The sequence below is a fragment of the Pongo abelii genome, chromosome 11 (genome assembly GCF_028885655.2).
Source record: "Pongo abelii isolate AG06213 chromosome 11, NHGRI_mPonAbe1-v2.0_pri, whole genome shotgun sequence".
Taxonomy (NCBI): domain Eukaryota; kingdom Metazoa; phylum Chordata; class Mammalia; order Primates; family Hominidae; genus Pongo; species Pongo abelii.
In genome coordinates, this window is record NC_071996.2 from 141,950,868 (window position 1) to 141,972,156 (window position 21,289).

The 21,289-nt window shown below is 49.4% G+C and overlaps 1 non-coding gene across 1 annotated transcript; it reads left to right on the forward strand.

Moving 5' to 3' along the window:
• Window positions 1-9,026: 9,026 nt before the first annotated feature.
• On the forward strand, window positions 9,027-9,129 carry LOC112132429 (U6 spliceosomal RNA). The gene has a single exon (XR_002914202.1). It is a non-coding gene; the product is annotated as a U6 spliceosomal RNA (small nuclear RNA).
• The last annotated feature ends 12,160 nt before the right edge of the window (window positions 9,130-21,289 follow it).

Sequence of the window (21,289 nt, forward strand, 5' to 3'; positions counted from 1 at the left end):
TTGAATTGTTCTTGTCTGTTAAGGTGATCGCATTTTCTCTCCTTTGGCTTAGTAATGCACTATCCTTGATTACCCAACATAAAAATATCCTGCGTTCATAGATGAAGTCCTGCGTGCTCAGGCGGGCTGTTCCTCCGTCGTGCTGAGTAGTTCTGCTGCACATGCGTGAGTCCACTGTTTCTTGCTGCCCGGTGCTTGTCAGCCGGCAGGGGGGTTGAGGGCATTACTCTGTTGTTTGATTAACCCCAGTCTTAGGTAGACACCGTGTCCCTGGGTCTTGGCTCTAGCTGGGTTGGGGGCATACTCTGTTGCTTGTACTCTGTTGCTCGATAAACCCGTCTTAGGTGGACACCGTGTCCCTGGGTCTTGGCTGTAGTTCTGGAACCAGCTTGCATTCCTGCCCCTCCCCCAGGAGTCAGGGTCTCCTATTCCTTCCCTGCTACAGGGGTTCCCCCAGTGCCCCAAGGCTGACAGGTTTCTTACCTGCCCCTGCACCGTATTTTCTGTCCCAAAGGGGAGAAGATTCCAGCAGGAGTTCTGTGCCCTCCAGCAATGACTGCTGTTGGAACCTTCTCCCCTATGGGACAGAAGACACCGTTCAGGGGCAGGTGAGAAGCCTGACAGTCTTAGGGAATGGGGAAACGCGCTGGAGCTGGGAAGGGAGTAGGAGACAGGGCCCATAGGGAAGAAGGGTCTTTCTCAGATGTGCACAGCAAGGGACACTTCAAACTTTCTCCAGTTTTTCCTGAGAGGTTTTGTGGAAACAGCCTTGGGGAGGCAGCTGATCCCTGTTGAGGCCCCGGGGGCTTTGCGTTCTCTCTTCTGGAGCACACTTGTCCTGCAGCCACCCCAGTGAGCTTTGCTCCCCAGGTTGGCCTGCACTCCCCTCCCCACGCCGGCAGCTGGCTGTCTGTCCTTAGGTTTGTCCAGCTGTTTTTCATCTGAAGAAATTCTAGCCAGGCACAGTGGCTCACACCTGTAATCCCAGCACTTTGGGAGGCTGAGGTGGGCGGATCACCTGAGATCAGGAGTTGGAGACCAGCCTGGCCAACATGGTATAACCCCGTCTCTGCTAAAAATACAAAAATTAGCCAGGTATGGTGGCACGCACCTGTAATCCCAGCTGCTTGGGAGGCTGAGGAAGGAGAATCGCTTGAACCCAGGAGGCGGAGGTTGCAGTGAGCCGAGATCACGACACTGCACTCCAGCCTGGGTGAGAGAGTGAGACTCTGTCTCAAAAAAAAAAAAATCTAGACTTTAAATTCTGAAGTTGCTGCTTACTACTTCTGAAGGTGTTTCCTAGGTCTTCACCCAAACTGGTTTGAGAGGGCCTTGACACAGATTGACTTCGAAAGTCTGGCCCAAAGCGGTTCCTCGCTTTTCACCCCTGGCCTCTGTATCTTGTTCATGGATCGTGCCGGATTGTTCTGAAGCACAAACAAGGTTTATTATTAACAGTATGTGGCAGATCTGCGTGGGGTTCAAGCTTGAACAGGAAGTAGCTGAGGCAAGAACCACAGTGTGTGTGCCCCGTGGAGCCCACAGCTTAGGCCCTGACCGCCAGGCCTCCCTCCCACCACCGGCCTTCTGGGGGTTGTGGCTAGACCCCTCCTCCCCTGCCCAGTTTTGTGGGTGGTGGGCGTAGCTTCAGGCCTTCTTTCATTCCTCTCCCCTGCCAAACCGCACCCCTGCAGGGTAAATTTTGCCCCTTGAGGTGGTGTGGAAGAACACGGAGTGTGGGGTCAGGACACCTTCCTGTCAGGTATGGATGTGTGATTTGGCCTGCGCCTTTCTGTCTCTCCTTTGAGTCTCAGTTGTCTACTGACAGGTCATCTTAGCCACGGGGAGCACACGTGGCTCATGGGTGCCTGGTGATTGTGGGTGTGCGGTGCGCTGGCAGTGTGTGCTGTGCTGTCCCTCACCTCAGCAGTTGGCTGGCGGGGCCTGGGGGCTCCTGCTCAGCTATGACCCTTCAGGACCAGCTGCCTGTGGCCCCGTCTCAGTGGATGGTCTCACATCTCCTAGGCAGAGAAGCTGATGGCTGAAATGTGCCATAAAGACACAGTGACATTGAGAAATGCCTCCACCACGTTTGGATAGCTTGCTGTTAGCATGTTCCTGTGAGGGATGGAAACAGCAGCCTAAGCTGAGGACTCACGAGGAAAGGAGAGCCCAGGCCCCACCCCTGAGGATGGACGAACCTCAGGGATGGGCAAGTTTGCCTCGGCCTCGGCCTCTGGTGGGGCGGGGGGCTCAGGCAGGTGGGTCGGGGGCTTGGCCTCTTGGGAGGGGGTTGGGCCTCCTAGGTAGTGGCCTTGGGATGAGAGAAGCGCCTGCTAGAAATTTGTGGTTTCCAAGCCGGGCATGTGACCCTTTAGAGCTAATGGGCCCTGACAGTTCTGGGAAGCATTTGTTTTGTTTTCATAAAGTGCATAAAATCCTTCTGACTTGAGCAGCAAGAAACTGGCGGTGCTGCTGCACATGCTTCCCCAGGCCGCCCACCGTCTGCCAGACCAACCGGTGAGGACAGGCGAGGCCGATGGCTGTGGGGAGAGGGTGCCTAGGGCCAGCTTCCCCTGCACCTTGGGCCGAGGGTCAGCCCGAGGAGGAGGAGGAGGAGGGAGAGGCTTCAGGTGAGGCAGTGAGGGACCCTCAACAGGACGACTCCCAAGAGGACTGGGTGGGGTCTGTGTCCAGTCTGATGTGGGGACGCGCAGTAGTGAAATCTCCCAGGCCCTTCTGTCTCCCTGTCCAGGGGACCTGGGGTGAGAGGGACCCTGCCCTCCTGCAGCCCAGCCTAGGATGCTAGTGCTAAATACTTTTGGGCTGAAGAACTTCCTTAAAAAGACACAATTTCCAGAAGCCACAGATAAAAAAAAAATGGACACTTTGCTCCATTAAAAAGTGAAACTTCTGTATTCCAAGCAAAAGTAAAAAACAACACATTGGGATAAACTTGCAATGTTTTTTAAACTCTGTTTAAAGACAGACTTTTTAAGAAGAAAAACAGCCCAATTGAACGATAGAAGAAAGGAATAAATAGGCAATCAAATGATCACAAAGCGTGAGAAACCAGTGTTTAACTTTGCTGTTGCTAGAGAAGGTGGCAGAGATTTGGGAATCTAGACTGGAAGAGGAGTTACCTGGGCTTCCCAGCCGGACAGGCACTGCCACACCCTTGGCCTTGGCTGTTGGCTTAGGCAGGTGGCCTGACTCCAGCCTCCCTCTCCCACCTGCTTGGTTGGATTCAAGAGTGCTGGCCTCACCTTGTCGTCAGAGCACACGTGCAGCACCAGGTGGAAAGTGCGAAGGGCAGCCCTCAGCACACGGCACACGGTGCGTTCCAGGAGGACCCTGGCTCTGGTTTGTGATCTGTGTAATGTAGGTTAATATCACAGTTGCACACATCTTTTGATTGCCAAAAATTTAAAAATTGATAGTATTTGGAGTGGTTGAAGATGTGGGGGTGTAAATTGTGTGAGACTTCTGGAGGACATTTTGGAAGTACTTCTCAAATTTAGAAATATTTTGCTGGCACAAGGAAAAGGCTGGAGTAGGGACATGGCCCCCTATCTTGCAATAACAGGTCTGGGGTGGAGGGAGGGTTGGGCCTGTTCTCTGTGGCGCTGGAACCTATGGGTGGGAGACAAAGGGAGACTGATTTTGGCTCTGTGTAAGGAGGGAGCCTCCGTTCCAACAGGTTTCAAAGATGATGGGACAGCCCCTCATCAGGTAGATGGTGAGCTCCTCGTCACAGGAGGTGTGCAAGCAGGCCAGATCTCCACACCCCAATTGCACTTTCTACCAACTGCATCAACACGTCAGCACCCACGTAGGCTTCAGGCCTTGGCAGACATGACCTTCAGGAGCCCCCAGGCAGATGGAGCCTGGGCTGCAGTTCCTGCCTGCCCCTGTCCCCTAACCCGTGGAAGGCCTCTGAAGTCTCCAGCCCCAACTCACTGCTCAACGTTTGCCCAGGGAGTCCTGTCCGGCCCCCAACTTGTCCTTCTTCAAGCTGGGGAATGAATATCATCATTCCCTTTTGAATAGAAACCACCCTTTGGGAAGGTTCCCCATGGTGCAAGGACACGAGACCACTTTGCAGGCAGCCTTCAGTGGCCTGCCCCTCTGAGAACAGACTGCATTTGCCAGTTTTCTCACTTCACTTTCAAGGAGCCTATGTAAGACCCCTTCAGAATTGGGGGTCTTCTAAAAATTTTATTCAAACCCTGGGCAGAGTTACCCTCTGTGACTGTGTGCCTGACACTGGCCGCCTGTGTTGGCCGCAGCTGCCCTGCAGTGTTCCAGGGCTTGGCACCTCAGGACTTGAAATTCCCTCTATCGGGGAAGTCCCTCTGCTGTTTTGTTGGAGCCACAGGGAAGAAAGCAAAGGCTCCTGGCGTGCGGTTGTTGAGGAAGACCTTTAGCACCTGCTTTCTCAAGTGAGCCTCCCCGGGGCTGGGAGTCGGGCCATAGCCAACCCACAGATGAGGAAACCGAAGCTCAGAGAGCAAGGTACAGACCCTGCCAGCTCTCGGTCCCTGGCACGATGTCCTTTGGGATTTAGGGGCCTGGCTGTGTTGGCTGAGTGTGTGGCTGGCCCAGGGCCCCAGGGAGCAGTTCAGGAGAGCATGCCCTGCCCGTCCCTGGGATTTTTCTGCTTGAGTGTTCTGTCATCTGCATGAGCACACAGCTGAGAAAGGGCAGGTTGCTGAGTTGAGATTAGCGTGACCACTTTTTTGGCTGATGTGTGAGTGAGTGAGGACTCTTGAGAGGGCAGAATCAGACAGGCGTTCCTGCTTTAAACAATTCCACTGGGCTGCATGGCCACCGCCCGCCCCAAACCGTGCACCTGAACCAAGACTTTGCTACTTGGCCCATCCTGCCCCGAGGCTGCAGCCGCTCAGTGTGGGAGTGTCCGCAGGGCGGCCAGACCCATTAAGCCCAGCAGGTGTGGCGCCAGCACCCACGGCGCTTTCCACAGCCCTCGAAAGTGTTTTCATTTCTTTCATAATCAGAAGAAAAAAATGAACTTTTAGGTCAAAGTAAATGTTTTAATATACAATATTAATATATTCATCTTTACATCAATGCCATCGTAAAATAGAACTTTTCATATTTTTTATGGAGGAAGGGCTCCTGAAAGTCCTAATGCAGCCCCGAGCCTTGGCTGGTCGCTTGGACTCGCAGCCGTCCCCTGTGTGGCTTGGACCCACCGCGAAGCTGACCTCATTCTACTCTCCAGCCCAGCATGCGCCCAGGGAGAGGAGCAAGCTCTCATTCTTCTGGTGGGTTTTCCATTTCCAGGGATTATGGCGCTAAAGAAAAGCGTCTTTGGGACAGTTTCAATACAAACACCAGGATGCTTTTAAAAATACAACTTTCAAATAAAATCTCTTAAACCATGGATTTTAAGCATTAATCTCGTTCGATAGTTGCAAAATCAAAACCTTCCATCAGCACGTCGACCTGGATCTTGCAGCCCGTGGTGCTGTGCAGGGAAGCTCTCCTCTCAGACGCCTCTTGAGCTGCGGTTGCTTCTCAGCCCCAGTTCAGAGCATAGTCACGTGGGTGAGGCTTGTGAGCTTGTGAGCCAGGCCTTTATTCCTCCACGAGGGCTCTCTCCCATTGCCTGTAAAACTGCACACCCATTTATTTCTATATTTTCCCTATTTTTACACCTGCCAAAACATCCATTTGTGGTGGTAAAATACTTGGACTCCCTAGCAGTGAAATGAAAAATATTGCGATTTATATAAAGAGCAGAGTGGACTCTGGGGTGAGTTGGGCTGAGTAAAGGTGCCCATAACCTCCAAGATGAGCCTGGCAGGACACAGCTAGTGGGGCACATCCACGGCTGCATGGTGGCCTCCAGGCCATGCTTACCCACTCTCCTCTCCAACCCCCAAAGCCTTCTGCTACTGGCTGGCATGGTGAGGGCCTGGGCACCAGGAACAGGGCACAAGGGGCACTCGTGGGCTGGGGCTGGCAGTACAGTGAGAATTAGACATTCAGGAATGTTACGAGCCATTACATTAAAATACAAAGGTAAGGAATACGGAAAACTAATTTTTTTACATTTTCCTTGTGTCCGTGCCCTGAGGTGATTTATATCTTGGACCTTGGGGGAAATCCTGGGGTGTATGTGCGATTGTGCATCTCTTCTAACTCCAAGTTGGGTGAAATCACATTCGCTGAAGGCGAGAGTATTTACACCACGGAAATTGACAGATGCTACAGGTCAGGACTTGTTTTGTTGTTTATCTAATTTTAAGAAAGTGAGCATGAAAGTGAGTGGGAGGAATGCCCGGTAAACATGAAGTAAATGTCACAGCCAGCCGGGCGCGGTGGCTCACATCTATAATCCCAGCACTTTGGGAGGCCAAGGCGGGCAGATCACCTGAGGTCAGGAGTTCAAGACCAGCCTGGCTAACATGGTGAAACCCTGTCTCTACTAAAAATACCAAAAAATTAGCTGGGCGTAGTGGTGGGCAATCCCAGCTATTCAGGAGGCTGAGGCAGGAGAATCGCTTGAACCCGGGAGGCAGAGGGTGCAGTAAGCCAAAATCACGCCACTGCACTCCAGCCTGGTGACAGAGCAAGACTCCATCTCAAAAAAAAAAAAACCAAATGTCACAGCCGTGTTCACAGCCATTCCATTGTGATGAGCACAAAGCAAATGGAGGAAAATTCTTCCAATATTCAGAAACTTATCCAATTCAACAAAGAAGTCCCTCGGGTCATTGCCAAACAAGTGCAGTTCCTATGAAAGTCTTTATTGTTTCACTTTACTCTTACTTGTTAAAAGAAATGAAAATAACCAGCATTCGTGTCCGAACTAAACTTGTCAATTGGAACCATAGGTTGGCTATGAATACAAGAGTTCAGCAAAAATCAAAAGCATTCTGTGAGAATCAATTAGCTATATGGAATTTGTAATAAAGAGTATTGTATATTTTGTCACAATCATGTGGCACACAATTCAGTGAACAAGGGACAGCATATAGGACAGTGGTCCCCTTAAGGCCATAAAGGAGCAAATATAGAAACCTGATATATTGCAGTTGACATGGGCATTGCAGTTCAAGTAGGGGAAATGGTTGATATTCAGTAATGGTGCTGGGACATTTGGTTTTCCATATGAAAAAATATATACACAAATAAGAATATATGTACCATCTAGGTTTCTGTAAGTATGCGCTGGTGAAATTTCATATTTATTAATATTTCTAGGCTGGGCGTGGTGGCTCACACCTGTAATCTCAGCACTTTGGGAGGCCAAGGTGGGCAGATCATGAGGTCAGGAGTTCAAGACCAGCCTGGCCAGTATGATGAAACCCCATCTCTACTAAAAAAATACAAAAATTAGCCGGGCATGGTGGTGCATGCCTGTAGTCCCAGCTACTTGGGATGCTGAGGCAGGAGAATCGCTGGAAGCTGGGAGGTGGAGGTTGCAGTGAGCCGAAATCGCGTCTCTGCACTCCAGCCTGGGCGACAGAGCAAGACTCTGTCTAAAAAAAAAAAATTATAATTCTCCTCCTCCTAGGAGGGGAAGACACTGTCTCTGGTTTCGGTCCTCTCCTACTGGAGAGCTGGGACAGGTGCCATTGAAAGCTCTAGCTCTCACCCCTGTGGGGCGGGTGGGGGTGTCAAGGAATTCAGGTCCCTGGAAAAGTGAAACCTTCTGCTCCAGAGCAGCCCCTGAAAAATCCGCTGGGTCACTGGGGATTTGCCCTCCTTTCCAAGATCATCTCCTAACAACAGGTTCTTCAAGTTACATTTCTCCCTGAGCCCCCAAGCCCGTGTAAAGAGCCGGTTCCCTGGATCTGGGAAGGCTGGGCTGGGGGTGTGGATGGAAGGTATGTTGGTTGCTTTCCAAATGACTATACCTGTCCTGCTTCCCCATCAAACAGGCTCTGAGTTTATAGCTCCTTCAGGCTTTGTTTTTGTGAACAGGCACATTTAGGTGCTTTGGATGTGGCCTTCCTCCCCTCGGTTCAGCGGGTTCCAGGAAACTGGGTATTGAGGTGTTCTCAGGGGTCCAACACCTTCAGCTGGGGGCTCCAGAACCAGCGAAGAGCCTGAGAACGGGGGCGGGGGATAGGGGAACGAGAGTGAGAGGCGTTGCAGACAGATCAGAACTGGTCTTGGCGAATCTAGGGAAAGAACCCAGGCTGCTCCTACCCAGGGTCCTGCCGGGTGGCATCCCTCACCCGGGAAGGCAGGATTGGAGGGTCTCTGTTGTCTTTCCCTGGGCACCCAGTGTCCTGTGGTTTATTGTGTTCGTGTGATGGACGTCAGTCCTGCAGCAGCACTGGGAGGACAAGAGGTGGGCCCTGGGGGCTTGTGTTTCCCAAGCCTCTGCTGCTGTTATCTTAGTTACCTTTATTGTTTTCCTTTCTGATAACCGAACTCATATTAATTCATCTAGAAAACCACACGAAGAAGTAAATAGACATCACTTGTAAATCCTACCTTCCAAAATTGACCACAATTTATAATGCTAGTTGCTGGTATGTATTCATTTTCTCATCGTGTGTGTGTGTGTCTGTGTGTTTTACAATCTTGTCTGTTACAATCTGTTGTCCGTATAACATACACAGAAGCATCCGTTTATACCATTGGGACCATGCTGCTTACGGTGTTACATAATGTTGACTTCTTTTTATTTTCTGTAAACAATTTTACTACATTTCTTCCCTGTCACTAACTGATGTTCTCTTAACCATGATTTTAAGTTTCATTGGATAGGCACCTTATTTTAGTTCAGTTGCGTGTATTTTCTCATTTCCATAATGATTTCTTCTTTAGTGCATTATGAAATACTTGCTTCTGTTTTTTTCTCCTGGGTTATCTTTTTATTATTGATTTCTGATGTGATTGCATCTTGGTGAGAGAGTGTGGCCTGTCCAATACCGATGCTTTGAACGGTGTGGAGGCTGCCCTGATGGCCCAGCACGTGGTCACTTTCATAAAAGCTTCATATATTTTTTTCACAACTTAATTACTTTATTGGGCTTAACAAATAGCATTTCCTGCTCGCTGTACTAAAATTGGAATGATACGGAGAAGGTTAGCATGGCCCCTGGGCAAGGATAACACAAAATTTTTGAAGCATTCCATATAATTAAAAAAACAACATTTTGACATATCATTATATTTTTTACTATAAAATACATATAACAAAAATAACCTTTTTTTTGAGACAGAGTCTCACTCTGTTGCCCAGGCTGGAGTGCAGTGGCATGATCTTGGCTCACTGTAACCTCCACCTCCCAGGTTCAAGCAATTCTCATGCCTCAGCCTCCCAAGTAGCTGGGACTACAGGCATGCACCACCACACCTTGTTAATTTTTTTGTATTTTTAGTAGAGACAGGGTTTTGTCATGTTGGCCAGGTTGGTCTCGAACTCCTGACCTCAGGTGATCCACCCACCTCGGCCTCCCAAAGTGCTGAGATTACAGGTGTGAGCCACCCTGCCTGGACTACCATCTTAACCATTTTTTAAGTGTATAGGTCAATGGCATTAAGTACATTCATACTGTTGTGCAGCTGATCCCTAGAACTTTTTCACCTTCCAGAACTAAAGCTCTGTATCCACTAAACAGTAACTTCCCATTTCCCGTACCCGCAGCCGCTGGCATCCACCATTCTACTTTCTGTGTTTATGAATCTAACTGCTCCAGGAACCTTTTATGAATAGAATCATACAGTATTTATCTTTTTTGTGACCGGCTTGTTCCACTAAGCATAATGTCCTCAAGGTTCATCATGTTATAGCACGGGTCAGCATTTCCTTCCGTTTTAAGGCAGAGAATAATATTCCATTGTATGTATATACCACATTTTATGTATCCATTCATCCATCAGTAAATGCTTGGGTTGTTTCTACCTTTCAGCTATTTGAATAATGCTGCTATGAATATGGATATGCAAATATCCTTTGAGATCCTGTTTTCAATTCTTCTGGGTGTATGCTCAGAAGTAGAATTGCTGGATTGCGTGGTAATTTTAGATTTAATCTTTTCAGGAACTGGTATACTGTTTTCCATAGTGGCTCCAGTACTTTGCATTCCCACTAGCAATGTACAAAAGTTGCAGTTTCTCCATATCCTCACTAACGTGTGCTATTTTCATGGTCCCTATAATTCTGAAAAGGACCTGTACCTTCACATGGTTGGGCACAGTGTTATATCTATATATGCCCATTCTGTCAAGCTTGTAACTGTTTCGTTCAAATCGATATGCTAATAGATGTTTTTTCTATTGGATTCACCATTTAATGAGAGAGGTGTTTTAAAGTTTCCCGAATACTATGATGAACAATTTATTTCTCCTCGTAGTTTTTTCTGGCTCATATATTTTTCCATCCTTTACTTTAAATCTTTCAGAATTCTTATATTTTAACTGTGTCTTTTATAAACATTGAGTCAGGGCCAGGTATGGTGACTCACGCCTGTAATCTCAGCACTTTGGGAGGCTGAGGCAGGCAGATTGCTTGATCTCAGGAGTTTGAGACGAGCTTGGGCAACGTGGCAACACCCCATCGCTACTAAAAATATACACACACAACACACACACACACACACACACACACAACACAATAGCTGGGGTGGTGGTACATGCCTGTGCGGTCCCAGCTACTCTGGAGGCTGAGGTGGGAGGATTGCTTGAGCCCAAGGGGGGAGTGGGTATGGGAGGGGGCCAGGGGTGCAGAGGTTGCAATGAGCTGAGATCGTGCCACTGCACTCCAGCATGGGTGACAGAGAGAGACCTTGTCTCAAAAAAACAAAACAAAACAAAACAAAAAACATTGAGTCAGTAGTCTTTGTTTTTACCTGGAGAGTTTATCACATTTGGATTTATTATACTATCTTATGAAGTGCTATTTTTCCCACTTTTTGTTTTTCCTCAACCTCATTTTTTCTGGACTTCTTTGGGAGACAAAATCCTCTTATTTTTCCTAGATCTGTCTAGTTTGGAGTTTGTACATTATATGACTGTTATTTTAATAGTTACAGTAGCTACTTTAACACTGGTAGTTTACAAAGTCTAAGCTTAATTTCTTTAGCTTTCTTCAAATAATACAAGGACAATCCCAATTTATATGCTATATTGTCCAGTGTTTCCATTTTATCCTGTTTTTAAATTCACAAATTAAACATTCTATTGTTTAGGCAGCCAAGGTTTGTCAGAATTTATCTACCTACTTACCAACATCTGCTCATCATTTCTTTTAATTTTTATGGGTATATAATAGGTGCATATATTTATGGGGTACATTCATCATTCCTTCTTGCATCAAATACTCTCTATCTGGGATCCTTTTCCATCTTTCTAAAGTTGATCCCTTAGAATTTCCTTTAAGGGATACAGGATACAACAAGGAGAATTGTCTGTAACTAGCCCTAGAAGCTCACTCAGGGTGGCCTGGATAAAGAGTCAGTTAAAACCACCACGGCCCCCACTCAGCCTTACTTCTTTCAGTGGGTGGGGGAATGATGCAAGCTCGACATCCCGTGGGGCTCAGGTGTAGGGCAGCTGGCTTTCTCAGACAGCAATGAAAACAGCTGGCACCCAAGTCCCAACTGCTGCTGCCTCAGCAAGTCATCCACCTCCTAATAGGTCACTTCCTGTTTGCCTCAGAAGGGTAGCAACAGGGGCTGGTGCTTCTCCCTGAAAGGTGAGCTGTCTCTGTGTGAGCAGAACGAGGTGAGGTTGGGGTTGCAGGCTCCCTGCTTTTGTGTCTCTTGCTGCCACTTGCCCATGTAAGCTTCTGATGCAGGATTTTTCTTGGCTGCTTTGCCAGCTGGAGACCTCTGGTCAGCCACACCTCTGCCCGGGCCTTGCTCGGCCCCAGGTTTGCCACAGGAGGCACCCTACCCACTCAGTCCACTGGGCCGCATCTGGCTTGCACACCAGTGCAGACCCCGTGGCCACCATCACTGAGTGCTCAGCCCCTGGCTGGAGGGTGTGTGTGGGCGAGTGAGTGTGGGGTCCAGCACTGGCACAGGAGTGGGCTCTGTGTGGGGCTTGTGGCTGGACCAGGCATGTTGCAAGCTCCTGCAGTGAACTCTAGTGTCCAGATGAGGAGAATGCTGTGGCATCGAAACAGGGAGGGCTGCAACTTTGAAGCCCCAGAGGCCATGCTACATGGGCTAACAGGTCTTTTAGGCCTGCCACAGCCCGACAAACAGGGGTGTATTAACATCTCTGTCAGTCCTGTTGCCCTGCTCTGGCCCATGGTTCTGGGGCTCACCCAGCCCTGCTGCTGCTTCTTGTTGGTGTGGTATGGCTGCTAGGCATTGATCATGGGGTGGAGAGGGTAGAGGGCTACAGTGTTACTACCATCTTTGTACCCGAGTTCAGCGAGGTCCCGAGTGCTTGTCCCGCATCCAAGAAGAATGAGATTACACTGACAAGTGAAGGGTGAGAAGGGCGGAGAACAGTTTTACTCAGTGATGAAACAGCTCTCAGCAGAGATGGGATTCGAGGATGGTCTCCCACCAGAAGTCATGTGGTCTCTCTGTCAGTGTGGCTGGGTTTGGGGCTTTTATGGGCTCAGAATCGGGGTGTGTTATTGATTGGTTTGTGAGTATCCAAAAAAGGCTAAAACAAAGGCACAATTCAAAGGTGGGCATGACGGTGTAAAAAACCAATTAGGGAAGGGTAGGTATATGTAAAATAGGTGAAGGGTGGGGATCAATCAGAGGAAAGTGTGCCAAATGGGAAGAGAGGTTCTCAATCCGGTCCGTGGACTTATCCAAGACTTGTAGCTTGGCTTTCGGGCTTTAAACTGTCTTTGGTTTGAAGGTGGGGTTTCACTAGGGACCTGCCCCCAGTCTACTTAAGAATTTGTCTTCCTCCTTCTGCTATCACTTCCCTGATAAAGCTTATTCCTTAATCTATCCTGTGTTTTGTTGGGAAATCATCTAAGATCTGCTTCCTGGCAGGTGGTGACCATCAAGAGACCTACCTTTTTGACAGCGCATTTTAGTGATAAACTTTGTCTATTTTGTCATCATACCTGAAAGGTAGTTTCACTGGGTGTAGAATTCTAGGATGACAATTGATCTCTTAAAGCACATCGAAGATGTCATTCTAGTGCATTCTGGCATCCACTGCTGCTGTTGAGAAGTCGGCTTTCAGTTACATTTGTTTTCTGTGTGATCTCTGTTCTTTCTCTGGCTGCTTTTTAAATCTTTTTCCTTGGTGTCCTGCAGCCTCAGGACTTCAACATGCATTGAAGTGTGCTTCTATTTAAATCTTGCTAGGGATTTACTGAGATACCTGGATTTCTAACTCTGGAAAAATTTCATTCCTATCTCCTTTAATATTGCTTCCTCTCTTCTCTGTTGACACCCTTCTTGAACTCCAGAGTAGATGCTCCTTAGACCCTCCTACCCCAGCCACCACGTCCTTCACTTCTTGTCTATATTTTTCTATCTCTGAGTCCTATAGTTGGGATGATTTTTTAAATTTTTTAGATTTCATTTATTTTTTAGAGATGGGGTCTCACTCTGTCACCCAGGCCAGACAGAGTACAATAGTGGTACCATAGCTCACTGCAGCCTCAACCTCCTGGGCTCAAGTGATCCTCCCTCCTCAATCTCCTGAGTAGCTAGGACTACAGGCACATGCCACTATGCCTGGCTAGTTGTTTTTTTTTCTCTTTTTGTAGAGATGGGGTCTCATTCTGCTTCCCAGGCTGGTCTTGAACTCCTGGCCTCAAGCAGTCCTCCCACCTCAGCCTCTTGAGTCTCTGGGATTACAGGTGTGAGCCACCTTGCCTGGCTAGGATGATTTCTTGAGCACCGTCTTTAAGTTCACAACCAATTGCCTCTTTAGACATATCTAATATACTTTTCACTGCAACCATTTAGTATGTTTTTTTCACCACTGTGTTTTTAATTTCATTTTAGAAGTTCTGTTTAATTTTTTTTTTCAAATATACTGGTTCTTTCTATGAAGTCTCTTGGCCTTGTTCACATTTTCTTTTTTTTTTTTTTATGATCTTGTTGCATAACAACTTTGTTCACATTTTCAGGCTTCTCTTTTTTACTTAAACATTAAAGTTGAAATTGACACTTTCCCCAACCTGGCACTCCCTGCACCCTTCTCCTGTGTGTGTCTCCCCAGCCTGGCATTCCCTGCGCCCTTCTCCTGTGTTGTCTCCCCAGCCTGGCACTCCCTGCGCCCTTCTCCTGTGTTGTCTCCCCAGCCTGGCACTCCCTGTGCCATCTCCCCAACCTGGCACTCCCTGTGCCATCTCCCCAACCTGGCACTCCCTGTGCCTTTCTCCTGTGTGTGTCTCCAGGGCACAGGTGTCTCAACTCCATGGCAGCCGGGACTTTTGTCTGTTTATCTCACTTTTGTGTCCACTTCCTTGAACAGGGCTCAGTAAGCCAGCACTGGTTGGATAGACAGTAGCTTCATATTCGGTGTCTCGTCAGGGTCTGAAGCCTGTGAAGGACCCTTTTGCTGACTCTCCCTCCGTGTGCACTTTGCTATTTTTGCCCCAATGAGAGGTTATTTTTCTTGGAACTTGAACTGTGGGAATTCTTTGAGGCCCAGGTTGAAGTGGTCTCTAGAAAGGAACTATATTTGCTTCTGCCAGTTGCTTGGGGCACTATCAACCTAGAACTGCTGTCACTTAGCTTCTTTGCTTGAGAGTTTTCAGAATACCAAAGTGTGAATTTCGGTGGGATTTTTGACCTAAGCTTCATGTGAGGCCCAGCCTGGGCTAAGGTTGAGATGAGCAGGCTTTTTTGCTGAGCCAGTATTTTAGTTCTTGTTACTTCTACCTCCACCTCCTCCTCAATGTTATCTTTAAAAATTTTTTTAAATTGTGATAAAATACATGTAATATATAATTTACCATCTTAACCATGTTGAAGTGTATATTTCAGTTGTGTCAAGTATGTTCACATTGTTGGGCAACTGATCTCTAGAATGTTTTCATCTTAAAAATGGAAACTCTATACTCATTAAACACTAGCTCCCCATTTCCCCTCCCCCAACCCCTGGCTGAATTGCCATTCTTTCTCTTTATGAATTTGACTACTATAGATACCTCATGAGTGAAATCATATAGTGTCTGCCCTTTTGTGTCTGGATTATTTTGCATGGCATAGATGTCTTCAGGATTCATTCACACTGTAGCATGTAACAGGATTTCCTTCCTTTGGAAGGCTGAAGAATATTCTATTATATGGACATACCACATTTTGTTGATCCATTCATCCACTCACGGATGCTTGGGTTGCTTCCACCTTTTGGCTGTTGTGAATAATGCTGCTATAAATAGATATGGGTATACAAATGTCTAAGTCCCTGCCTTCAGTTCTTTTGGATATACTCAGAAATGGAATTGCTAGATCACATGGTAACTCTGTTTAATTTTTTGAGGAACCACCATACCATTTTCCATAGTGCCTGTACCATTTTAAGTTCCCACCAATAGTGCACAAGGGTTCCAATTTCTCCATATCTTTGCCAACACTTGTTATTTTCTATTTTTTTCTTAAATAGTAGCCATCCTAATGGATGCAAAATGCTATTGCATTATGGTTTTGATTTATATGTCCATAAACATTAAAGATGTTGAGTATCTTTCCAAATGCTTATTGGTATATCTTCTTTGGACAAACGTCTTTTTCGAGTCTTTTGCCTATTTTTTTCTCTTTTGGTAGGGTCAGGGTCTTGCTGGGATGCCCAGGATGGTTGCAAACTCCTGAGCTCAAGCAGTTCTCTCCCCTTTGCCTCCCAAAACACTGGGATTACAGGCAGGAGCCACTGTGTCCAGCCATTTTGCCTGTTTTTTAAATGAGGTTATTTGTGGTTTTTTGGTTGTTGTTCTTATTCTCATTACTTTTTACACTGAGGGCGGGACTCTATGGGTTCCAGTTCTATGCAAGCATTTCGTATGAGACTCCTGCTCTAAATTGGTTTCTGCACCCTATGCAGTCATCCAGGTAGAAGTTCAAGCTCTCAGCACAGAGTTTGAGATGAGTGCTGGCTCAGGCCCCACTAAGCTGTCAAGGTTTCTGCCTTCTCTTTGCTTCTGGCCGCTATGGCAGCCTGAGGATGCCTCTGACAAGATGCGTTTTACATTTTCTTCAGCATTTTAGCTGTTTGCATCAGGAGGGCCGTCAGGCATCTGATCGCCCACACGATAGAAACCGTAGCTCCTGGACACTGATTTTCTTACCACGTCTTGACTTTTCTCTTTGCCATCAGAAGTATTTGCTGTGTCTGAGAGAGCCTGAGGAATTCTGTATAGGTAAATGCATCATTAGGTTCATGACAGAAAGGAAAGCGGGGAGTAAATGTGTGTCTACACCATGATTTTGTAATTTTATATGCCTGTGAATAAGGACATGAAATTTACGTAGAGAAAGGAAAAGAGGTCATTTCTTAGATTGGTGTAATGGGGACAACTTACTCTCCTTTTAAAAATGCACTCCTCCCTTCATCAGCCACGCAGTCAGTCAGTCGAGAGTGAGTCCTTGGCTCCAGCCCTGTCCTGGAAGCAGGAGACCAAGAGACTGAAGAGATTAGAAAGCACCCGGTCCTGAGTCCCTGTGCTTGTGATGCTGGTTATGTACACAGTGAGCGGTGGCCTGCAAACGAAGTTAGGTGATGCAGTAATGGTATTTGGGTTAAACACTTTAACATTGGAAGGGCAACCTAAGAAAAAATCCCAGCAGTTTGGGAGAGAACGCCTAGTTCTCAAACACGTTTTCGAGGGACAACAGGAACCACTGGAAAAGAGTTTGAAGTTGTGACTTTCCTTAGAGCGGTGAAAACAGGATTCCATTTTCAAAAATGTCATTTTCACACCCCTAAGAAATGCCAGCCACAGAGGGGATCTCAGCTGGGGGAGGGGGCAGAAGTGTGTAGGGTTTAGAGAAAAGCCCAGCCCCCTTTGGGCTTCCAAGAGCAATTCAGAATTCCTATGTGGCAAAGGGGAGAGGGGCAAGTTCCCAGAGAGACGAAGGGCAGAGCAGCCCGGAGACTTCCTCTCCGCCGGGACACTGCCTGCTCCGGCTGTCGGCAGCCTTCTTCAGGTCCCCTGTCTTTGTAAAAAGTGCTGCTCAAAGCTGGGACTTAAACTAAACAGATTTCCTAGAGGAAACACACACACACCATCACACTCTGCTAAAGTTGCTTTTATGGACATTTCCCTGAGAAATATTTCTCTCTGGAAAAATAAATTCACAGGATGTAATTAAAACCATGATGTGTGTATGTTGGCCAGGACTCTTCTTAAGTGCTTCACCAAATGGGCCACCAAATAAAGCAATGAAGGCTTGCTTTGTTCACGTCGATTAACAATGCTATTTATTAATTGTAACACAGGGCATTCTCTTGGTACTTTATGGTTTCAGAAACAGCCTTGCGGTTGGCCCTTGCCCAAGGCAGCCTCGGTTCTGACCCTCGTGTGACCTCTGCAGGGAGACACCGCGAGGGCTCCTCGGTTGCACTGGATGAGGCGACAGGCTCAGCTCCACCTACGCGCCCATTCGGGTGTGGGTTTTCTGCTGATAACCTAGGGGAAAATACATTCTAAACATGGAAAAGTTCCTGAAAAAGAAACTGTTAGCAAAGCAATGCTTTTGAGTAACAGGGCTAAGGGGGGTTAGGTCTTCTCATCCTCGGTGTAGCTCCTGGAGAGGCCTCCCCGCTCTCAGCCCCGGGCTCTCCTGCTGGGTCCTCGCTCAGGGAACGACTGTAATTCCAGTTTCCTTACTGGATGTATGAGCCCTGAAGCTTCGGAAACAGTTCACCACAGACCCATCTGAAGCCCAGGTGTGGGCAGGGCTGCGCTCCCCCCACCCCCACGTTCTAGGGGAGGGTCCTTCTTGCCTCTGCCAGCTTCTGGGGGCCCCAGGTGTTCCTTGGCTTGTGGTTACATCGCTGCACTCTCCACCCCCGTCTTCACACCGTCTTCTCTCTCTCCAATCCGCCTTTGCCTTTCTCTTGTAAAGGCAGCCGCCATTGGATTAGGGCCTGCCCTAAGTCCAGGACGATCTCATCTTGAGATCCTTAATCGCATCTGCAAAGACCCTTTTTCCAAATAAGGTCCCATTCACAGTTTCCAGAGCTTAGACCATGGACATCTCTGTTTTGGGGGCTGCCATTCAATCCCCCCATGCTGGTCTATAGGTTCCTTGGGATGGTGTCCAGCTTTGCTCACCCCTGAACCCTAGAACCCCGCTGCCCTGGTGTGGCAGTTTGTCAATTTCAGAGCATGAATGACTTTATCCATTGGTTCAGGAACAAGGCCTGGGCCAGCTCCTGTGACAGAATCAAAATACCCGTCCCACCAGAAGCCACTTTCGCGGAACCTAAGTGTCTGCCAGGAGAGATAGGCCAGCTCCTCCTGCAGCTGCAGTCAGGTGAGGAGAGATAAATGCTGCTGGGAGGACCTGGAGCCAAGGCCCCAGCTGTGGGGCGGAAAGCAGGGGTGGGGTGGGGGAGGCATCTGGTGAGAGGGAGAGGTCCCCAGGACAGGGGTATGGGAGGGAGGGAGCCTCGTGCGCAGACCCCAGGGAGAAAGTGCTGGCCCTGGAGGGTCAGGTTCTAGGCAGGGAGCTTGGGAGCTGGAGGAGGGGAGGGAGGTTGGGGCTCTTCTCGGGAAGGGCCTCAGAGGCCCAGGCTCCTCCAAGAGCCTATAGATGGGCATTCAGGGGACCGTGAAGGAGTCTGTGAGCCCGAGTGACAGAGACCAACTGGTATGGCAGGAAAAGTTCACCTGGCGGTAATGAGGGCATGGTGGGGCTCAAAGACTCCAGCACTGCAGCAGGACAGGCAGGGAGCGGAGCTGAGAGCTGGGATAGGGTCTCCACTCACCCTGCTTTGAAAACTGGCAGCCCTGTGTTCTGGGGCCCACTCAGTGCTGGGCAAGCTGGGCTGTTGGTCCCCGTGTGGCCGAAGAGTCTCTAAGAACCTCCTGTCTCTGCTGCCAGTCCCTGCTCTGGGACTGAGATTTCCTCACCTCTGATTCCTCCTCCTGCGGCAGTGACCAGCACATGGTAGGTGCCTTCCACGGGTGCTGCCTGGAGAGACGCAGGCCCTGGTGGAGGATGCAGGGGCTCACTGAATGCCGTGGCCTCCTGACACTAGTGGAGTTCTCGGTCACACCAAGGGAGGCAGCACAGCACCTGTGAGGGGGGCTGAAAGAGGGCACCCCCTTGGCAGGACTCCCAGGGCCCACACTGTCCTCTGCAGTCCCCACAGCTGGGCTTCCCGGTCCTCCCTGGGACCTCCACTGCCAGGCTAAACCACATCCAGGCAGAGGCCGACCTGGCTGGAAGAGGGAGGCTTTGAGGGCTGCAAGGAACATCACCGCCTGGGCCCTGCCCAGCCCCACCAGCCCCAAGCTGAGGGCCTGCTGGGATACTGCCTCTATCCCTGAGCCCTGCTGTGTTCCTAGCTGGGCAGAGAAGGTGGGCTCAATTTAGGACAGGGTGGGGTGGGGTTGGGTGGGAGGCTGGAGGCGGGCCTGGCTCCACTCAGCAAAGCCATGCCATAGCGTTAGCAGCCATGGCACCGATGTCCACTGTGTCCTGAGGCTCTCTCTGCCCCAGGAAGCCTGTGGCACATTCTATGGGATTTTGTGTCTTTACAAAGCCTGCAAGGTGGGTATTATCAGCCCCATTTTACAGGGAGGCAGCTGGTGCTCAGAGGAGTCACCCTGTCCCAGTGACTCAGCTGGAAGGAAGTGGATCTGCCTCCCTAGCTTGGGTCAGACACCCTGACTCTCTGCAGGTGGGCTCCAAGGCCTGAGACAGGGTCTGTGGGGCAGGGGCTGGTAAAGATGTTTCCAGGGCAAAGCCTGGAGGGTCAGCGAGCTGCCCTCATCTCATGGCCTCACCTGGTAAACCTTCAGATGCCCTGCTTCCTTCAAAGCAGGAGATCCTTCAAAGGGGAAGAGAGGGCTGGGCCTCCTGGGAGGAGACACCCCAAACACAGGCCCACAGGGCCTAGGATCAGGAGAGATTCCCATTTCTGGTCCCTGCCTGGGTGACATCTGCTGCCCAATTCCCGGAGACAGCTGTGGGGGTTGAGCGACAGCAGCACCAGCACATCCAGGCCCAGCAGGATCCTCACCAGCCTGCAGCTGTGGAACTCATGTTTCCAGCCCCCCATATACCTGCCGTGCTTCCAGAGGGGCCCCCATTTCCCTGCAACAGGAAGGATGAGGGATGGGGGCCCCTTCTCAGACCTCCTGAACCAGAAAGCCCATTGTTGGACATTTTTGTTATAAAATGATGGTAATGAGCACTACTATAGCTGAATCTCCCCCACATCTGATTATTTCCCTAGAATGAATGCCTGGAAGAGGCATTTCTGATCGAGGATTATTCATTCTTATGCTTTAGCTAGACTGCCAAATTTCCCACCAGAAAGACTGGGCTAGGTTCCACAGAGGGGTCACTGGGGACACTTTGGGGGAAGCCTGAGCCTCCAGGGGGCAACAGGAAGCGACGGGTTATTTTAGGGGTGGGAAAACGGGAGGGAGCCACTGGGACCTGGAGGGGCAAGACAGCCCACTGCACTGGTCCTTTTGCTGCTGTGCTGGGCTGGGATGGCACTGGTAAATCCCTGTTGCTTGTAGGTGATGGGACTCAAGTTGATTCATCTCCAGTGGTCACTGAGTGTCCCTGTGTTGGTGGGTCTTTTGGGCTCAGAGGACCTGGAAGAAGAGAGACTCTGGAGAGGTGAGGTCTGAGGGGGAGACAGGCTGTGGGGCTGGACAGTCTGGATGTGATCCCAACTCAGCCACCTGTGGGCTGTGTGGTTTTGGGCATAGCACCAGGCCCCCAGATCTCAGGGTCCTGAGAAATGGGGGTGATGGTATTGGCAGAGTGGCCAGCAATTGAGTATCCTTCCGCCTCCAGCACTGCTGGCTCTGTGGACACTGCCCTGTACCATATGGGCATTTAGGAGGCACAGAGGTGGGGATGTGAGGCTACCTCCCCACTACGGACCACGTGCGGCCTCAGGTTCTTCAAAGAGGCAGGATCCCAAGGGCAACACGTGGCAGGGAAGGTGGAGGTGCAGGCGCAGGAGGGCCACTCTGCTCAGGGACTCAATACCTTGATGCAAAGGCTGCTGACACGCAGAACGCTCACTGTGGGCCCACCAGGACCAGGCAGGCAGAGCAGCGGAGGCCCACAGAGACCTGGCTCTCACCAGGCTGCACTTCAGAATCACCTGGGTGCTCTGAACCACCCAACACTCAACCTGCACCCCTGACTGACTGCACCGGAACCTCTTTAAA